The sequence below is a fragment of the Aythya marila genome (genome assembly GCF_965140915.1).
Source record: "Aythya marila genome assembly, chromosome: 2".
Taxonomy (NCBI): Eukaryota; Metazoa; Chordata; class Aves; order Anseriformes; family Anatidae; genus Aythya; species Aythya marila.
In genome coordinates this window covers 105,369,355-105,384,705 of record NC_139043.1, presented here as the reverse complement: position 1 = coordinate 105,384,705, position 15,351 = coordinate 105,369,355, and the positions used below count along the sequence as shown (strand labels likewise).

The 15,351-nt window shown below is 38.2% G+C and overlaps 1 protein-coding gene across 11 annotated transcripts in view; it reads right to left on the bottom strand.

The window, feature by feature from the left end:
* The window catches only part of EPB41L3 (erythrocyte membrane protein band 4.1 like 3), a 134,736-nt gene that overhangs the window by 67,365 nt on the left and 52,020 nt on the right, over positions 1–15,351 (bottom strand). The gene's annotated exons all lie outside the window — the stretch shown is intronic.

Sequence of the window (15,351 nt, the reverse complement as noted above, 5' to 3'; positions counted from 1 at the left end):
TACTGAAATTCCACATGAAAACCAGGATTTGAAAAAGCAGACACCGTGCCAGTTCAGCAAATAGAGCGTACTCATATTTTTGTTACTTGTACAGCACTATGATGACTCAGAATGTACTCAAGCATTTTGCTTTTAAGCAACTCAACAACAAATCAGTCTGCTGCAATCTATTTCTGTTCATCATCAGGCTGTAATTTCTTTAACCTGGTAACCATAGCTACTATGTAATTATAAGCAGTTTCACAGAATATACATCTGCTAATTCATCTGCTATGAAGTCACTATCAACTCTTAACATACGCTACAATGTTTACTAGTAGAAACAGATTTGCTGAAGATTACACAAAAATTACGGGCAATTTTTTTTCTTTTGCTAGAATGCTTAATAAGCTACATTGCTTGACAGACAACATTTTAAATTAGGTCAATTAATATTTTCAAACTCGTTTACGTATTGCGTGCTCTCAAGGCTAAGCTCTCCAGTGAATACTCTGTACAGCAAGCAAGTTCTCAGCACTCAGCATGTGCTCAGTCTTTGTACTACATGTGTGGAGGTAGGTCTATGGTCCAACCTTCTGCACACCAACACTCACAAGCGAGAAATATAACATATATGGTAAACTTATATTTCAGGCCGTACTTTCAAAATCCTAACATATGACACACCTACTGAGGAATACATCATAAATTGTTACACTTAAGCTGATACAGTTGAATGAAAAATGCCTCTGAAAAATGTACTATTTAAACCATTTTCTTCAGCATCTACAAAAAGCAGTAACTATCTCTGTCTTTTAAAATGTGACAGTGTGGGAGGTGTTCATCTAATCGAACTCTGGATGTACGCATCTGAGATGGTCACTTTAAACTCACCACATACAGAAGAGAAAGACATTTCAGGGAGTGATTCATCTGACCTATTTTAGATGTCTGCTTTAAGCTGAGATAAATCACTTACTAGCACTATTTTGTTCTACTTGTTACAAAGGAAGCTTAGACAAGTTCCTCAGATGTAGAGCAAACTCTCATTCCCCATACTCAATTCTATTAAGCCACTCTTTTTGTATGCTTTAAAAATTAAATTGTGGAATAATGTTAATCTCTCAGAGTTTTGTTTTGCCCATCTGTCAGACCAACATATAATGAACTATTCTTCATCTGATGTTATCATGGATGGCTTGCTTTAAAAGTATCCAAGACTACACAAACTTCAGGGTTTTCTTCCCCCACCTCCACATCATATTCTGTACAAATGCACAAAAACATTAAATGCAAATTAATCAAACAATTAGATCAATAATCGCAAACTATGCATGGTATTTTCTTTTCCAGATATTATGAAGTAACAAGGGGGAAAAAAGTAACTTTCAGCTACTAAATCATGGATAAAACAACTCCAAACAGCACAGATGACCAATACAAAGTATAATACACAGAGACAAGTATCTTCAGGTGTTGATCTATATAAAATGCGATTGCCAGCTGACACAAATCAAGCCTGCCTTTCTTCAGTTTTCACCACAGAAGCTAATTTTCACACCCTATACAGGTTCTTTCCTAATGAGCATTTTATTTTATTTTATTTTATTTTATTTTATTTTATTATTTTTTTTGTCCTGGACTGTTGTAGGCACAGAAACATATCCAGTTAAATTAGTCTCATAAAAGTCAACTATACGTAGCATGAACTGAAAACAAGCTTTACTTCATTTGTCATTTATAATTTTGCATCTCAAGGAGCAACAAATGTAGTTCTTCAGTTCTTCTGGGATATACTGCATGAAACAGAGGTTTGCAATTCTGTGAGTTGCTCTGTGGGACTGGTTTTCACCCTAGTTACATGCGAGTCTTTGCTTGCTCTAAGACTGCTTTGTTAGAAAACTTCTCGTGCATTATCAAATCTTGTAGCATTAAGTGATTCCCTGGATACAATATTCCTGTCATTAGTCAGCCACCAGATGGATTTAATTAACCCAAGGTTACCCATTTCCAAATGTCTTCTCTATTTCCCTACGCATACTAATATGTTTAATGACAAATACTGAAAACAAAATACTATTAATTTCATGCTGTTATCTTACAGATGTAAATAGAATCAAAGCAAACATACTTTAAATCCAATTTCTTCTGCACTTATAAGAAGATTGTATTTTTGAGATCTATCTCATTCCATCTAGCGCAGGCAGAAAATGCCGAAACTACAAGATGAAAAAACAACATTGCCCTCTCTTTTAATCCATACCAATAGGCTTCTTTGCCTTCCTTACCAAACAATTGCTTATCCTAAAGAACTTTTCAAGCAATTCATTTTTTATTTTTTGATAAATGGCATCATAATTTTCATAGGAAGAGATCGTTACTTATTGGAAGATATAACAGCAATCTTAAGAAATCTAACAATATAAATATTATTCTACTTTTGTTTGTATGCAATTTGTACTTGACAGAACAGCTAGTATTTTCTGCCTGCTCATCAAATATATTAAATTGGCTGAGCATTTCTTAGTCATATTTTATTAGTTTATTTACTATATCTAGCTATGTACCAAAATCATGACTTCTAATATGAATTTCAATACAGGAAGAAAGGCATCACTAAAGTTCCTTAAACTTTTTCTTTTGCCAGAACAATCCCTGTATCAAATTCCTTTTTCCAGCCAACAGAAAACAATCTAATGAAAAGAAACTAGGAACACTACCTTACACAAATGAGGTAATACTATGCAACCCAGATGTGCTCTCGGATATACAAGTTTTGGCTTAAAATCCTGTATTTAAAGATTCCAAAAGATTAGTTCAGTCCAAACTTAATACAGATGCTGCTAAACCTGGATACTCTAAGTCTAAAGTCAATTTGTATGCAGAATTCAATCAGAATGAGAATCAAATCTTTATTGTTTAAAGAAAAATAATGCACAGAACTAGCTAATTTAATCTGTGGTGTCCACCCAAAAATTAAGTTTAAAATGTATGCACTTTCAAGGAGTGTAAAGGTTTAAAACATAAGGGTTTCAGAGCACTGTAGAAGAATATTAAAATTAAAATCAAGAGAATATTAATATACCATCAAGGTATTAAAAGCACTTTCAAAAAAAAACACCTACAAATTATATTTTAGAATAATTTTTAATAGATCAAATTACAGATAAGGTATCTTTTCATACCTTTACACTGTACAACGTAAAAACACTGGAGTGCAAAATCTGCAAAACACTTGCGCAGAGCTTGCACCCTAAAACCTTTCAGCACACCTAGTCATTATTACCTAGAGATATCAATGTATTGCCAGTTGACAGAGTGCTACTGCCATTACCAATTAATTGTCATGGACTAAGAGAAAGCTGGTAACTTCCTTTATTCCATACTGGAACCAAAATTATGTTGTGCTCTATTAAGAATTCTCTTATCAGGCCAAGCCCAGGCTATGTCATCTGGTTCCCCTCCAGCAAGTGACAGTCACAATATACTGTATATATCTATACGTTCAAAAAGTTCACTCCTTGCTTTCCATTCTCAGAGTGCAGATCTTCTGTCTCACCCATCTATTGAGCAATTGAATTCACAGCTAATTGACAGCAGAGTCCATGGCTTAATTTGCCCAACAGTCATTAATAAACCTTTATTTATTTTCACTAGCATGTATTTATATGTGTCTGATACATTAAGTAAACTGAAATCAGATTACTGAAGAAATTGGAAATTAATTCCAAAACAAATTGTGGTGCAGTGACAAAATAAAATTGAACCAAGTATAATTAAATGATCTATACATAGCCACTAACTATTTCCTGTAATGCAAAGATTAATGATTTATATTTAAATGCTTCTGTGATCTAATTAATTCTCTTTGTGGAAAGTTCCTCTTTAATTACAACAATTCCTGAAGACGATTATAAATCATTGTAAAAGGTCCAACTTTATTTACATAATAAAATAATGATTCCATACTTTAAAAATAATGTTCCACATAACAAGATACATATTTATACAATAACGATGAGATAATGATGAGAAGAGAATATTGAGAACATTGCCACTAAGAGCAGTAACAGAAACGTCAATATATGATTCAAGAAAAGAGTATGTGCCAGACCACTGTTTTCTAAACTTGAAACATAAACTGTTTCCATTAAAATGTTTTAAGTCTCAGCTTCTTTCATTCCAGTTAATTTGTCAGCAGGAAAAGGAGAATTTTTTTTTTAATGCCTTTAATTTGCATTAATCTTGCCCTCACATGGTGGAGGCACCTAGGCCACAAAAAGCCTGGCAAAGACTCTCTGTCTGGCTGTCTAAAATGGCACAGAGACTCCAGCCCAGGATGTGCAACCCCTATACTTATAAATGCATTGGTAATATTTACGAGTTTAAGATTACATCTTAAATATAAAAAAATATGTATGCATATAACCTAAAGACATATACATATTAGAATCAGTTCACACACACACACAAATGCACAAGAAGAAGTGTCAAAAAGGTAATAGCAAAAGAGACAAGAGGAAAATCTATGGAGAAAGCTGCTAAACATGAGGAATTATCAGGATGAGCTCCAACCACAGTACGGCATAGGTAAATCATTCAACAGATCTGGTGGCAGAAGTCACAGACCCAAAGCATATGTTCAGGCGAGACTTCAGGAAAAACAGGCAGGAATTCATAAATTACAATAGAAAAGGCTGGGTGGAGGTGTTACAAGATACAGCATGAGTTGAACTTTTAGTCTGGCTGCATAGGAAGGTGCATGATACAGATTTCTTTAAAGTTTCTCGATGAAGATGAAAGAAGAGGAAATAAAGGCAATATGTGAAGAAGAATTGGGTAATCAGGAGGAGACACTTTTGACCTACCAACAAATATATCCCTCAGAGGGGACAAAAAAGTGATGGCACACTTGTCCCCATGGACCCAAACCTCCCCCATCCCAGGTACATGTAGACCTCTCTACGGCTATGTCCCACAAGGGCTGCTGAAAGAAAATTAAGCCAAGGGTTTCTGGAGAGACTGTGCTCTGCTTACTGAGTGCGGAGATGTGAAATGTCAAGAGGTTTAAATGACAGGTGAGAAGAAAAAACAAACAAACAAACAAACAAACCACAGAAACAAAAAGGAATTGTACTGGATTGTACTCCGAAGCAGAATCAAGAACACGTGACTCATATGATGGACATAAAAGACCACCATAGGCTTACATGTAAAAGAAGAGATGACAGCTAAGACACAAAGTGGCTTAAAATCAACAAGGAACACAGCAAACAATAAGAAGAGATTCTATAAATACAAACTGAAAAAAACAGGTCCATTATTTAACACAAATGTGGCACAGGAAAGGCTGAATTATTCAATGCCTCATTTCACAGAGGCTATCTGGGACCAGATATTCAGCACATCTTTCAGCCTAACATATAGGATATGCACGTGCAGGCTGGAATAATGAAAGAAGAGATTAAGACATCAGTAAATTACAGGTTTTCAAGTCAGCAGGAAGCACTGAAAATGTCCCTATACTGCTTAGGGAACTGCCAGCAACCATCCGTAAACCATTAGCCAGAGAGGCCAGGTAAGGTCTAAAAGAAATTAAAAGACCCAACCTGATCTTACAAAGGAAAGTAGGGATGAAGAAGACAGAAATTATAGTGTATTTTTAATAACAGAGAAGTCAGTGGAACACACTACTAAGGGGTTTACAATCCTGTAAAAATAATGTGATTAGAAAAAAAAAAAAAATCAACATGAATTTATCAAAAAGTGATGTCAAATTAATGTAATGTCTCTTTTGCTCTCTCTGACAGGGCATCTGTCCCAGCTGATAAAAAGAAAGTGGAAAAAGCAGTGCAGATGACTGAGCCTATCTTTAGTAGAGCTTTTAAAGCAGTCCTGCATGACTTTTTCATGAGCAAACCACAGAAACAATTTAAATGATTTAAAAAAATGGGTGCACAAGCGATAAAAAAAAAAAACAAACCCTATGCCATGAATACTTATCAGTAGCATGATGACAACCTGTGAGAATGCATCAGTTGAGGTATCACAGCCCACTCCAGAGCATTAATGAATGAATGGCAAGTATCCGAGCTGTGCTGAGCATTGAACCAAGGGAGACTGGGGCATGCTATCACAATATTCAGTCAGCTTTAAGACCAGGAAAGCAGTCTGAAAGAAAACTGTATATAGGCTGAATCGGAGTGCATTCTGTAATGGCAACTGCAACAAGAATGGGGACATCACAACTGAAAAGCTATGAGGAATAACCGGCCAGGTGGCAGGAATGAAGCAGCATAAGGGTCTGAAGCCACGCATTAAACAAGACCAATTTCATTCTGGGATCTGCTATTGGAGCTATTCTGCCTTCTTCAGCACCAGGGAGAAGTATACAGTATCTTGTATTTCATTTTGGGCCTCCTCTTTTTTGAAAAGTATGTATTAGAGAGTGTCAAAAAGAAAGTAGGAAGAATGGTATGAGGTTTAGAAAAATATGATGAGTGGAAAAAGGTTTAAGGAGCTGAATTTGCTTACTCTGAGAAAGTGAACAGAGAGAGGGGAACTGATAAGAACATTGCAATACACACAAGCTTCTTACAGACAGAAAATAATCAAGTATTCGCTGACAGCAGAGCAAGAACTTGATTGGCATTGAGTGGGATTTAGTGTAGATGGCATACCAACTACAGCAACAGTCAAGAAGAGGCTGTCTATAACCGTGTGCAGTCACCACTAGAAACTTGTGCACAGATAAAGAGCAGCATCGAAATTCTCCATTTCCCACTTTATAAAGCATAAACATTTACATTTTGTTGGTTTTGCTACTCTTTTCAGCCGGGGTGGCAACTCCAAATTCACAAGATGCATGTATTTGTTTCCACTTCAGAGCACTGGATGAACGGGATAACAACCTTATTTCCTGTTTACCTTTCAGTTCTATGAATTAGTGAAATTACTCGGCCCTGTTTATTTCTTTTAATGGGTGGCTTCCACAGCAATAAACGCAGAATGGCTGCAAATTCTTATGCCTCTCCTGCATACAAGGTTTACAATGAATATGACCAACACACACTTCCCTGAATACACCAGATTGTCTTTTGGGGCCTTATCACCTAGAGCAACACCCCCCCACCCCTCCTCCAGCTACCCTAATTTCTGAACAGATAAGAAAAATCAGGTTACCATAAATATTTGTGCTGTTTTTCCCCATCCTGCTGATCCAAACATTTTTCCCCACAGACAGACAAGGACTTGCCAGAGGAAGAAAGAAACTTTACTCTGCCAAACACACACCAAACTCTCTATACAAGTCTCCAGTTGCTGCTGCCCCTTTCCCTGCACCCAGAGTCTGCTGAGAAACAGTGGGGAATTACAGGGTTTGGGGGGAAGCAGATGTATGAGGAGGAGAAGAAAGAAACGAAGGAACCAATAACAGAGACTAGAGCAGAATCCAACAAATGATGATCATAATTGCACATGAAAAACTCCAACCTCGCCTCTCCCTCATTTCAGTTTATAAAATAAAAAATAAAAAATCCAGGCAAATGAAAATACAGCAAAGCTGCTTGTAGTGTTGTGATTACAACTGATTGATAAATACTCAACTAAAACAGCATGAAAGAACCCTCAATGGCATACTCTGATTTTCTGCAGAGAAGTGACTTTGATTACTTGGGTTACATTTACATGAGGTTTTGACCTTTCTGAATTGCTCTGGAGCCAAACGTTCACATGCAGTCCCCTGTGCATCATTCACTATTTAAAACTTGCATTGAATGCTACAGAGCCCGAGTGTGCTTCAGGCATAGATCTATAAAGTTCGTATTTTCTTATAGGAAGCAGAAAACAGAATCGATTTTGGATTAAAAAAAAAAATAAAAAGAGCTGCACAAGTTGCTGACACATGACAGGTGTGGCAGATTATCACTCTACCCTCAGGCCAAAATGCTGTAGCACCTGTGCACAATATTTTCTGTTTCATACAGTACCTAACCAGGCTGTGCTCTCAATCTCATATGAAGACGGTTATCAGACAGGCAAGGTGCAGACCAGAGCATCAAGCCCTTCTCTTCCACGGGCTCTGTCCTACCAGGCATTTTATCTTTCCAGCTCAGATAATGGAAAAGTCCATGAAGAAAAACAAACAAACAAACAAAAGAAAAGATGGAATATAAGCTCAAAATGCCAGCATTGCTTTTCTGATTTCTTGGGTATTTAGTAACTGCAATTCAGAGAAGAATTTAGTTGGTTTTACTCTGTTTTATGTAGTGGCACATGAGAAAACCCCACAGGGCTGCTCACACTTGAGCTAAGCCCTCACCAGCCCACTACTTGCAAGAATATTCACAGTATTATCGTAGAAGATCATAAGGTATCTTCGCAATATCATATTACTTTTTTTTTTTTCTTTTTTGCAATATTTTCTGAAAATCTGCCAAGAACTATTTTTTGTTTGTTTGTTTGTATTTACTTTGTTTATATCAGTTGTTTCTTCCTCAATTTCCAGAGGAAAGATGCAAGCCTGGCAGTTTGAGAGACCTACTCCACAGCATCCCCCATTAGCACTCGGGAACTGCAGGCTGCTTTCCAGGCATTTTTGTGAGCAGGGAATAACAATAACCAGGAGGATGTTAAACTTAGGTAGAAACAAAGGGGAGAAAGAAGTTACAGGCAGTGAAAAAATAAAACAGATGAACAAACCCTGAATCCACGTTGGGCCCTACTTAAATAAAGGGTGCTCTGTGCGAGCGGAGCAGTCTGAGGCCTGGGGCCTAGAGCCCTCCGCCTTCATTTGGCTCTGTTCTTCTCCAAATACCACACCAATTTTACATCCCGTTTTTCAGCTTTCGGAGGCATTAAACGGATCCATCACAGCCAGGCTATATTACAAGGCATGATAGTGTGTTTAGCAGTAATAACTTTTCTTTTTCTGAAACAGATTATTTACTTTGTCTTTTGATTTTAACCTCCTGGGTGTACACGTTGCTTTTTAACGTAAAACACACCCTGCGATATCAAGTGATAGACTTTCCAGTTGGGAGCACCATGTCAGGAAACCACTGGCTCCCAAACAAATTAAATCCTTGCGAGTCTAAACAACCAAAGCCATGGCATCAGACAGTCAGCTTCTTATACCAAAACTCTTCGGGGACCCCCATGCTCCCCAGCGCGTTATGGCCTGCTGCAGACTACAAAACCACCGTTCATTTGGCACAGACAGCAAGCCCGTGACACCAGGTTAACGCTGTCACTGCAAAAGCATGCTTCCAGCCCTAGCCAGACAGCAACTTACCAGATGATCAAACTGGGAGAAATGCAAAAAATACATTTCACAGTGTCCCCCAACCCTCCCAAAAATCTCAAGCGCAGATATCGGCAGTCTGCCCTGCTGCCTGTGCACTGTCAAAAAGACAGCTCTCCCCATTCAGCTTCCCCAAATCACCAGCTGTTGAACATTTTGTTGGATGCAAACCAAGCCCTACAGATGGTGTGGTGGGAGTGCAGACTTCTAGGAACGAGTCGGTCATCATGGAAATAAATGCACAGATGACGAGGATATTTACGGAGGATCCAGGCATCTGCAGCACAGAGCAATCTAACTTAAAACCACTGAGTAAGCAGGATTCTCTCCCAGCTTCGGTTACACTTTAGTTAAGTGTTTTGGGGCCATTTTAGTTGCACGTTTCCAAAACACAGGAAGCTCATGCACATGTTTTTCCATGCACAGTAGTTGTGTCTTGAGGATCCTTTGCACGATGAACCCACAGCTAATTAAGAGCAAGCATACAGTATCCTTACAACATCCCAATAAAGCCAAAACCTTTCATCATCTGTGCAGCTGCTCTAAACCATGAGAAGGTGAAGACCAACACCCAATACTGCCTGGCAATGAAAACTGTTATCTTTAAAGGTGATTTAACTATTTTCAGTTATCATACCCTCAAATGCTACATGTACAGCTCTAATCACATCATGTACTCATGACTCCTGCCTCTGAAGATGGATGTCACTAGATCTGGCAATTCTTCCTCAACATCTACAGTCATCTTGAACTTAGTCATGAAGAAGTGACAACAGCTCTGAAAGGACAGAAGGGGTTAAATAATAAGGACAGACAGGTGGCTTGCAGTGCCCCACTACACAGTGGTCAGAAAAAATGGTGTAGGGAGAGAGAAAGGAGAGGATAAGGAAGAAATTGGCAGTGATGCAGCTTAGTCACAAGAATGAGAGGGGGAAATAATGGACTAACTTGGAATAGAAGGAAGAAGGAAAGCTCTTTACAGCTTTTAAATCATTGAGGAGTCAAAAAAAAAAAGTTATTGGAAGTCATTCTAAGTTTCTCAGCACAAGTTGAACTTTAAAAAATAAATTAAAAAAATAAATGATAATTGATTCTATGTCAAGCTGATTATTTGAAACCAGAAATGAAGGTAATTAAGTTAGATGTTGGTATTTCCTAACTCAGGAATACATGGCTATATAACCTAAATTGTTTCCTTTCCCATTTCCTTTTTCTTATAGATAGCTCCGGTTAATGTTTGATTGTGTGCTTTGAAGGTTAAAAACCACTAACTTGGTAGCTCCTATCTACATTAATTTAAGGAAGAATCCTACAATTAAGAAATAAAGTGAAAGACTTCATTGTGTATTCCGTGTGCTGAATTTCAAACTCGTCACTTGTATTAAGCAGGAAAATGCCCAAATCAGTTACATAGGTGCACAAACAGTGAGTTTTTCCATCCTTCTCACTGACTTTGTGCTGGAGCCAATGCAGGATTCCCTGGGCATGTGACAAAGGACTGCTGTGCATTATATCTACTGATTATTTTATGCCAATCCATTTCTTTCAGCACCCTCCAGATCACAGCATGTGAAATTCAACTTATTTATATTCTACACTACATGGAAGCGTGGGGATAAGGGAACTCTCTCAATACATACAGGAAAGATTTGCCCAAGAAGGCATTTGAAATTTTGATGTTTAACTTATCCAACAATTTTGGTATCTTAATGTACAATTCAGCGTTCTCAAGAGTTACTAAACATTCAGAAAATAGAAAGAATTACTCCCTACTTCATCGTAAATTGTAGTTCAACAACCAAAAATGTGTTCTAGTAGTTATGGTTGATGCTAGATAATGGACAGAGTTGAATTTCACCTCTCCTTCCCCTTTTTTGCAGCCTGTTTTCTATGGGGACAGAAATCTCCATGCCAATATTCATATGGTTATTACATCTGAACTAAAAAATTAATGAAGTAATCCACCCACTCCCTAGATGTCATATATGCCCTGGGGAAGTGGTGCCCTGCAGCTGGGGTCCGACTGATTCTGCTCTCCACAGCGTGTACTATATGCATGCATTTCACTACAGCTGGGGCCACACAAACCATCCTTACACTTACAAAATCGTTTTTAACAGGATGTGCAGAGAAGAAAAAGTAAATAATACTCCCAGCTCCAGAAAAGCATTAAATATTCCTACAACAGCAGAAACTGAAATTTTTTGGGTGTAGGGAGGGGATGGACAGACAGCAAAACAAAGTATGCAAAAACCACCACCAACAAAACAAGTACATCATATATATGTGCTGGATTTTTATTAGGCTACTCATCGCGTTAAAGTGTCTTCACAGTCCCCTTCCAGACCCCTTCTCTAAACTCACTGTGATATTTATTTATGCCACTTACTTCTGAAGTCCCACAATGATGAAGTTTCCATATTCTCCACAGGGAATTACACTGACTCCTGTGCCTTACTGTTGAGGAAAATTTTCCCAAATGTCTGACCTAATTCTTCCTACTTGAAATGTAAGCACACTACTCCTTGTCGTGATGACGGTGGATGTGTGAAATGGCTCTGCAGCTTGCAGACGGCTGCTGTTCTCCCCTTAGACTACTCTCTCCTCTGCCTCTTCTTGCAAACACTATTTTTAGCCCTCTCTTAGACTCTCCTCTCCCTCATCTATTCTCTTTCTGATCAGTCCACTGCTTTTCTGAGCAGTAGTATCCAAACAGCAGTTTCAGCTGAGGATCAACTGAACTTACTGGTTCTGAATAGATTGTAAGGAGTGCTTTGTGTCTTAAAACAATACTCCATGCCTCCCGGTATTAAAAAGTTCACCATCTTCACAACATCGTGACATTACCAACTTAGTCTTAACCTGTGATTGATTTGTAATCCTACATTGTTTTCTACAAACTCTTGGCTAAAGATCTCCCAAGTGGAAAAAAAGCCATCTTAACTACATTGTTTTCAATAAAAAGTAAGCAAAAAAAAATCTACTGGGTAGATATTTTTAAATGTAAAATGTAAAAAATCAAATAATGAAGTTCCTTCTTTTGAGCCCAGTATCATTCAAACAAGTAAAGTATTTGTTGATGTACAAGATCTAGTTTCAGTGACAGACTGCACATGATTTATGTTAGAACAACTGTGCCTCCCAGTATCAGAAGTACATTCAAGTCATGGTATCTTTTGTTTATTAAACTATAAGGGAATACCAACAGGAAATATTTCCAGTTTCACTTACAGCTTCCATCCATTGCTGAAACAACCACTCAAGAAATACCCACCTTGGTATTGGGTACTGTTAGAGTCATTAACAATTGTTTGGATGGGCTGACACCTCAGCACATTTTCACAAGAGTTGATGGCATCTTTAAAAAAACAAAAACAAAAAAAAAAAAACAAACAAACAAAAAAAAAAACAACAACAACAACAACCAACCAAACAAAAAAACTCAGGAACTCTAATTTCTCATCTGATTTCAAGAGCCACTAGGACATTAAGGTGACCTGAGTGGCAGTGTTGGCAGTGCCATAACTTATTAATAAATTGGGAGCAAGCTCACATCTGCTAGCAAAGCAAAGGAAAGTCTATTCCATTTTATGGTCTCTAGCCGAGTCAAGCACATTAAAATATGTATTACTTCTGTCTACCTGTCACTTCTTGTAACATGCTTAGGTGAACCTATGGCTGGAAGCCAGAACTCAAACTGTTTCAACACAAGTAGTGCTTGTGGGGAAAAGTTATTTGCAATAGAAGTGTCAGCTCCCTTCCAATATGCTGGCAAATGCTTGGTTCAACTCTTATGAACCAAAAGTTAAATGGTGTTTAAAGACTGTGTTTTCATGTTAATCAGGGCATCTTAAAATGCTCATGAAATGAATTTACCAATGAAAAACAGAAAGCCAAAAGACTGATTGAGGGGGATTCTTTTAACCTGTATTTCAAGAACAGCTTTGATGTTGATTTCTTTTCTTTTGTGCAAGCTGCCCAAGCATTTCAAGCAGGTGAAGCATAGATGTTCCTGTAAACGAAGCAACTGCATTGTTCTTATTGCATTTTTTTCAGTGCAAGAGCAAATAAGTTTTTTGGGAACAACACAACAGATGCAACTTCATACCACTCAGAGGGAAAAGTGGAGAGGAATTCAAGAGGATATGTACGAGGTCCAAACATCTTGCAGGAACACAGCCAGGCAGTTATAGGCCATACGGCCCCCTGCAGAGGCTGCAGCAGAGAGAGCCAAGAAGGAACAAAAACTGAACCTACGATACCACCAAGGAGAACATCTGCTCTTTCCATCACAGCAGACAATGTGCCATTGGGTCAAAGAGACCAAGGAACTGGCTGATAGGCAACTATATGACACCACTTCATGGAAGTAGCAAACCAGTTGCTAGACAATGGCTGGCATTGAGACGGCTGAAAACTTAACCGAAAAGCTAGTTCCAGCTGGCTTAAGTAGATACAAGTGTGGGCTTGGATATGCAGGAGTTCTTAAGAAGAAAAGCAGCTTGCAAGATTTCAGGGTGGGGTTCTGAGATTTTTGTCTAATCCATTAGTACTAAATAAGACCAGAAACATGGCAGGGGCCTTTGTGCCCTAACCGGCATCTAAGTCTCAGAATTACAGCTGTAATTAATGGGTTTTCCAAGCTGAGGGGAAGAAAAGTCAAATGGAAAAAAAAAAAAATCAGCAGCCTGCACACTAAGCAAGTTAAGGATTTCTTGTCTTCCTCACGCACACCCACATGCAAGCATAATAGAAAGGGCAAAACTCCCAAAACACACACCCAAAGGCACTTCCCCACTTTACCCCATTTGTAATCTTTTATGGTCCCATAAAGGCATGCCATGTTCAGAAAGATAAGGGTTCTTTTTATTTCCTATTATTTCACCTGCAATTCCATGCATTGCTTGACCTATGCTAACATAACTGTAAGTAAAACTGGTTGAAATATAATTCCACCATCCCCAAAATGAACTGCATTTTATTAGCTTCTCTCTCTCTCTTTCTGCTCACACTTTGGAGGACAGGAAACTCCTGCTGTGAATTCTTGTCCAGCATTGCTTTCTATTGCCAGGGAGCTCCCCGAGGAACACAAGCTCTTCAAGAAAGAGAGGTGTAAATACCTTTGTCCTTTCCTGTCAAGTGGAAAGCAGTGGCACTGACTGCAGTGCCAGCAGTCCCCCAGCAGCATAATACTGACCCAGCTTGGGATGCTGGCTGGAGCCTTCTGTCCTCACTCACGTGAGTGCATGCAGAGCCCAGCAAGGACAGAAACTGAGATCAGGTGGACACTGAGCCGCCTAACTGCACCAGCAAACAGAGCTGGAGCTGGTATCAGCAAGTGTGCAAAAGCTGCAAATGTTTGGTATTAGTATCACACAGCTCTTTTTCAAGAAGCCAGCTGTACGATCTTATATACTGAAGCCATACAGAAGTTTTTATCAGTCATAGTTAATTATGTATGGAAAGGCTGAGTTACTGCTTTTTTGCAACTATGGTGTCACAACATTTGTAAGTCTCATATGGGACACTTGTAGCTTATTAAACTAGACACACATTTTTTTGCTCTACAAGTTTGGGTTGTCAAAGAAGACCATGTACAACTATAAAATTATTACATGTGTTATAAATAAGCTCAAATATTCAAATTAGCTTGACTTTATATGGAAAGCTATTCCTTATTTTATTCCTTTAATGCTCAGGACAGTATACCATTAGGCCACAGCAGTCTGTGAGGTGGACCAGATCTATTACTGCAGCTGAGTAAAAGGCAGCCTTAAAATTCACATCCAACAGAGATAAATCCAAACTTCTCCATATATGCTATTACTCTTCTACATAAGAATGGAAAATCCACTGAAATGTCACTATTACATGTCTGTTTAAAGCACCCTCCAAAAAACATATCTGTATTTTTCCGTGGAGTGTTTTTTTTTTTTTTCATTTTTTTTTCTTTTTCCTCCATAGGTGGTTGTTATCATTCTTTGTCCTCTCCAAGGATGGCCTCCGGTAACTGCAGTGTGTTAAAAAGCAGATTTCATAAGTCACGTATGCACCTAGCAAGCTTAAGTCTG